At 38.0% G+C, this 6,801-nt stretch overlaps 1 pseudogene; it reads right to left on the bottom strand.

The window, feature by feature from the left end:
• LOC101590965 overlaps positions 1 to 6,801 on the bottom strand; it is a 19,648-nt pseudogene that overhangs the window by 12,109 nt on the left and 738 nt on the right.

The raw sequence follows: 6,801 nt of genomic DNA, 5'->3' as shown, positions 1-6,801 counted from the left end.
AAAAAAAAACTGTCACAGGACTGCATGGGATAATTTTGATTGCTTTGCATGTACTTAAGCATGCCCTGTGTGCTAGTATGTGGTCAATTTTGGAGACCATCCCATGTGCAGCTGAGAAGAATGTGTTTTCTGATGTTGGTGGAACACTCTGTAAATGTCTACTAAGTCCATTTCTTCACAGGTTGGTTTATTTTTATTATTTCTTTGCTGATTTTTTGCCTAGTTGATCGGTGTCTTTATGACAATGAGTTGTTAAAGTCCTTCATTACCAGTTGTGTCATTGCTCAGTTGATTTTTATGTCTGGTAAAATTTGTCTTATATAGTTGTGTGCTCCTATGTTGGGTGCATATATATTTATGATTGTTATTTCTTCCTCTTGCAGTTTTCCTATAACAAGTATGCAGTGACTTCTTTATCTCTTTTGATCATTCTTGGTTTGAAGTTCACATTGTCAGCAACCAGAATAATTACCCCTGCTTTTTTCTGGTTTTCTGTCACATGGAATATTGATTCTCATCCTTTGACTTTCAGTCTATCAATTTCTTTTTGAGTTGGATTGTTGGATTTTGTTTCTTGATCCACTCTGCCTGTCTGCTTCTTTTGATTGGTGAATTGAAGTCATTTACGTTAATGGCTGTTTAATTGCTTACTCTTCTTGTTGTTTCCTTTCTGTTGTTGTTTTTGAAGTTCTACTCATTTTTATCTCTTTGTAGAGTATCTTTTAGTCTTCTTTGTAGGGTTGGTTTGGTGGTCATGTGTTCCTTCTGTTCTTTGTCATTAAAGTATATTATCTCTCCACTAAATTTGATAGATAGTTTTACAGGTACATCAGTATGGGTTGGAAGTCTTTTTCTTTCAGCACCTGAAATTGTTCACTCCAAGTTCTTGATTTGATAATTTGTGTTAAGAAATCTGTGATTTTGGTGGGCTTTCCATTATAGGTAATCTGTTTCTTTTCTCTCACAGCTTTTAATATTGTGCTCTTTTGCTAAATTTCTGGGATCTTGATTATGTGTCTAAGTGTAGATTTATTTTTATTATCACTAATTGGAATTCTATATGCCTCACTTTTTCTGTATGTCGGATTCTTTTCCCATGCTTGGCAAATTTTCTGCTATTTCTGCAAATAGTCTTCTATGTCATTTATGTTGACTTCTGCCGTATCATTGACACCTATCAGTCTTACATTATTTTGCTTTGGATTATCTTGCAGCTGTTGAATTGTTATTTCCTGGTTTCTTGCTATTTTTAAGTGATCTTTCCTTCTGTGATCACTAGCTGCAATGCTGTCTTCAAAGTCTGTCTATCAGGTTCGTTTAAGTGGTTGTCCCAGGTTTCAGTGGAATTCTTAATGCCATGGATATCTGTTTGAATCTGTTTCATGCATTCTAGTGGTTTCCTTTATTGTTCATTCAGTGTTTCCATATTTTTTCTATTTTTATTTATTTTATGTCTTCTTTAGCTGTGCTAAGCAATTCTTTCATGACTATTGTCATTTCTTTTTTGACTTGAGAGAATATTTCTAATTTGATTTCTTTTTTAGCCTGATAGACTTGTTTCTTTACTTCAGATGCTATCATTTCAGAAATTTCAGGTGTGTGTCTTCCAAGTTCTTCCATGTCCTTGCCTCTTAGATTTGTTCTGCGTGGGGTAAAGGTCTGAGATTGTCCTTTGCTCCTTTTTTTTCATGTCTCGCAATGAAGAAAGTAAAAGAAGAAATATGCAGATATACAAACAGGAATATAAGGAATGCTTCTAGATATATGATTAAATAAGAGCACATCAAAAATATTTGCTTAGAAAAAAATAGGCTGGTGTGGTAGCACCTGCCTATAACCCCAGTCCTTTGAGGCAAGAGGATGGCAAGATCAAACCCACTCTGGGCAATTTAATGACTTAGCAAGATCTTGTCTCAAAATTAAAAAACAAAGGACTGGGGATTCAGCTCAATGTGATGAAACTGGATTTAATCCTGAGAACTTCAAAAATAAAAATAAGAAAACAAAAACAAGGCCAACAATATAGTTCAGTGAACTAAGCGCTTGCTTACGTTAAGCGCAGGAGCCAGGGTTCGATCTCTGGCACCTCATGCCATGCTGGCCCCGCCCTTGGGTGCACTGATCTGGTGATGGAGCGTGGATGTGGTGGTGCATGCCTGTAATCCCAGCACTAAGGAGGCAGAAATCAGAAGGATCACTATGAGTCCATGCTGCATAGTGAGACCCTGCACACATACAAAACAAATGTTCCTTTGTTTTGACATTTCTGAAGCTTCCAATGTTCATTTGGGCTCAGCAACAGTAGGGAAATGGAGTGTATGTCAGCAAGGCTTCCTCTGTCTGTGTTCAACATGGCTTCCATGATGGTAGGGGCTACAAGCCAGATCTCAAAAAGGCTCCCACTATGCTGGGGGGGCTGTAACCCTACAAACCTCCCACGACTGGAGGGGTCAAGTTAGCACTTACCAAGACTCCCCCAATGGTGGGGTGGTGGTGGGGTAAGGCTCCCATGATGTTTAGTGTGGTGTGGGGTGGGGCAGAACTCACCAGGGCCCTGTAGCTATCCCAGGCTCAGCGATGTCTTCTGTGATTGTGTGTGTGTGTGTGTGTGTGTGTGTGTGTACCACAACTCAGCAAACCTCTCCTGATTTTAATTATAAAGAAGCCTTGAATATTCCTTGGAAGATAAAAATAGAGCACAGGATGTTATATATTCGGTTAATGGAGGGAGTTTCTGGCAAGATGTGTATAGGGGTCCTTCATTTCTCACATTTGGGGATTGGAAAAACAAGTCTGTTTTCTGTAATTTCTCCAGGAAACTTAGGTGGATGAGTTTTCAGGGCAAATAAACTTGATTTTTCCAGAGCTAACTGGCAGACTTCAGCAAAGAGAGGAATACTTGGTGATAAGTAGCCTTACAAAGGTCTGGAGGAAATTAATGAACCTTGATGTTTATTGCTGCAAAGTTAGACCCTGGCCATGGACCTCTGTAAATGAGAAGTGATCGTAGACAATAGCAATATAGCCATATTCATTGCCATCATAAATACACAATGACTTACACTGAAAGCACTCTACATAGTAGGAGTGGAACTATAGGAGCAGAAACAAAGGGGGATAGAATTTTTTTCTGGTAGACAGTACAATTGGCATGGTTTCTCTTTATAGTTTCTGTCTCTCTGCTATCAGGCATCCATCCTAAAAATTGTGAGCAGAACTTGTCTGGGAGATTGTTGTAGGGCCAGAATTAGACCGGTATGAGGCAAGATAATTACTAAATACCTTAACAAGATAATATCTGTTTCAAAAATAAAATCTAATATCCTAAACCCACAAGGAAAAAACACCAAAACTTTTAATACAGAAGATCAGTAGCACTGTCTTGCCAAGATATAGAACTAGAGGTCAAAGGAAGTATTGGTAAGACTGATTTGTGGTAGTTACACTTAATGGGAAATGAATAAAGCAGGTTTTAAAGAGTGTGTTGCCCTGAAATCCTATATTGGTATAAACAAGTAATAGTGATGTTAATACCTAAAGAACATAAGAAAAGAATAAATAACAATTCAAACAATTTTAAGAAGAAAAACAATTAGAACAAGGAAAAAACTAAACAAATTTTCACTTAGGCCTTTAAAATTCAGGACCTGGTGTATATTGCAATGCTTTCTCTCAACATGATAAGGGTACTTCATTGCTAACAAAAAGCTTTTATTAGATAAATTCCAATTAAAAACAGCAACCATGTAAGATTGTCCCATGCAAATTTTATCTTAAAATAGTTCTAATAATGAAAGATGAAAAATACGTATAAAAATAAAAATAAAGGGGAGGTATTAATAAAACTGCCACTTTTGCAGATGGTGTCTTTGTACTTCCATGAAAATCAAATTCCCAAATATCAGGGGTAATGAATGAATTTTGCAAAGGGACCTAATAGAAGATACTTTTGAGGTGCAAGAATCTGTTATCAACTAAAAAAGTCCCAGCTACTTTCTTTCCTGTGACTCAGAGAAATGTAAAGATTTCTCCACAGTAAAGTCTGTAGTATCAGAACATAAGACAAATGTAAAAGAATCTATCCAACTTCTACATCCTAGAGCCACTCAGAAAGAGAGACAATTGACATCAGTGGTCACAAAGGAACATTTTGAGGTGATGAAATGTCTGTATATCAGGCACCCTTCATTGTGGACCAGTACATTTGGGAATCCTTCACCTTTTTCTCCTGAATTGTTTTATAGCCATAAAAATGCATAATGCCATTTAGAATTTCTTTCGGTAAAGTGAAAATTTGGACAGTTAATCTGAACAGATCAGCAATAGTGCTGCATGATTATTTCTATATACGTAATGTCAAGTATTTTATGTCAGTATTGTGCATATGTCTTCTCATATGAGTGACAGAAAGAGAAAATAAAGTAGTTTAAAAGCTATAAACATTCTCATTTTTTTAAAAGTCAGGACACAGTTGTTCAAGGCATGTAGACTCAATTATGTTGGGAGGTCTTTTATAGGCAAGTGGTTCAACAGGCAGCTTTTTTTTTGGTAGAAAATAGCTTAAAAGTATTTTTGCGAGGCAGGCTTGGCTTGGTCATGGCCATTTCTGATCAAATTCTTCCCCGTTATAATTGTGACATTTTTCTCCTCTGATTTTTCTTGAACATTTGGTTAGTATCAATATAATTTATTTACTAAAACTGGGCCTGGAGAGTTAATTTTTTCTATTCCTAGATCACCTACATTGCAAGCCTGTAGGGCAAGTTCTCCACCTGTTTTTCATTGGTACCTATCAGTATACCAGGCACATAGCTAGGCTCAAGAATCACATAATTTTTTGAAATTTCAAGTAAAAATTCAGAAGCCATGGAATCATAGGATCTTTATTAATGACAACAGATGATTGGCTGAGGGAAGTAGACTGTTAGTCGGACTTTTTTTTTTTTTGTCTGACAAACGAGATTGTTTGGAATAACTGACGAAAAAACCCTTTAAAATGTTCTATCTGAACGATCAGGCTTTTTCCAAGAGCACTAAAATGTCCCACTTTACACTGTTTCAGAATCACCTGGAAGGCTTAGTAAAGCAAGATATTTGGGGCTCTACCCAGAACTTCTACTGTGGGTAGGAGAAGTTACCTGATACTGTATTTTACAAGCATTCACTTATTTCCTATTACAGACTTATGAAATGGGTATTATGTTTTCTCTTTCTCTCTCTCTCTCTTTTTTTGGTATTTGGTACAGGGTTTCACTACACAGCTTGGGCTTGTAGTGATCCTCCTGTTTTCAGCCTTCCCAGAGCTGGTATTACAGGTGTGCATCACCACGCCAGGTCTCCGAAGCCTGCTCAGTGCTCCTGGGGGGCGGGGCCGGCACGGCATGTGGTGCCCCAGATTGAGCCCCAGTCCCTGCGCTTGCCTAAACAGGGTCTTAATCTGCTGAACTATCTCGCTGGCCCTTTTTAATTTCATTTTTAATTGACACAAAACACATTTAAGGGATACAATGTGATGTTTCAATAGGAGTATTTATGCAGTAGTGATCAAATCAGAGTACTCAGCATATCCATTTCGGAAACATTTCTATGTGATAGGAAGAAAGTCTTCAAGCAGCATGTGGTGGTTTAAGCCTGTGCCTGTTATCTCAGCAGTAGCGAGGCTGAGGTGGGAGAATTGCTTCGAGTACAATGCCAACGTAGTGATACTTTATCTCAAAGACACTCTCCCAAATCTCTTCAAAATAATACAAACAAAACAATAGAACACTAGAATTTATCCTTGCTCTTCAATTGTAACTTTCTTGTAACAAAATAATATAAATTCTGATTTCATAAATGCGCAAAGCCCTAAGGTCGTAAAAAAACCGAGGGGGGGGGGTGTCAGCAGCAGTGGCCTGTTCCATTGTCTTGGAGGTGGGGGGGGTTAAGAGTATATAAGAAGATTAGAATATCTTTTCTAGAACTTAGAGAGCCAGAAAAAAATTCGTGGAAAACAAAACCATAAAGGATACTGATTCTGATCTTTTGACTCAAATTGGTGTTTTCTACTCTGACTGAACAAAACCTTTGATTCCTTGTCTCTCCCTAGTGGTGAAACTTGCGTGGTCTGCCCTGTCAGGCTCCACTCTCAATTTCTGTGGGACGGACGATTTCTCCTCAGAAGGTTCCAGGAGACTTCTGAGGAGGTTGTCCGTGGTGGAGGTCAGTTCGTTACTTTCCTCTCCCTCTGTCCTTCATTCTTGTTTTTCGTACTGAAAATTGAACCCAAGACCTTGTGCTTGCCAGGCGGGGCCCTCATTTTGTTTCGTTGTTTTTTTTTCCGTTTCCCATTTTTGGCGGTCTTTTCCACACGTAGCACCTGTTCTGAACCCGCTATGGCTTGGTAAAAGAAAAACTTGTTTTCACAAACCATTACAGGACCTTTATGGCTTGTATATTTATAAATATGTAAAAATATTCTGTGGGGGTTGGAGATACGGGAGGAAAATTGGCTGAGGGACATTTTCTGTCTGACGAACGAACTTGTTTGGAATAACTGACGAAAAAAAACTTTTAAAAGTTCTTTAAAGTACTGTTAATTGGTGCGGAAGTCCTTATCCTTCCATTTAGATATATTATCTTTGTCATTTAATGAATGTGTTAAACTCTAAAAACTGTAAAAGATATTAAGGGGAAGTATTTCGTGTTTCATTATTGGCATGCCTGTCGGCGTTCACTTGGTTTTAGGGACATTAATATAGGGTGATTAGTGGGGCTGAGGAGATGCCTCAGTGGGCCTGAATTCAGTCCCTGGTTCTGGAA

The sequence above is a fragment of the Octodon degus genome, unplaced genomic scaffold (assembly GCF_000260255.1).
Source record: "Octodon degus isolate 3935 unplaced genomic scaffold, OctDeg1.0 scaffold00263, whole genome shotgun sequence".
In the NCBI taxonomy this organism is placed as follows: Eukaryota; Metazoa; Chordata; class Mammalia; order Rodentia; family Octodontidae; genus Octodon; species Octodon degus.
Note: the sequence above shows the minus strand (reverse complement) of the source record. Positions and strands in the feature narration are given on the sequence as shown.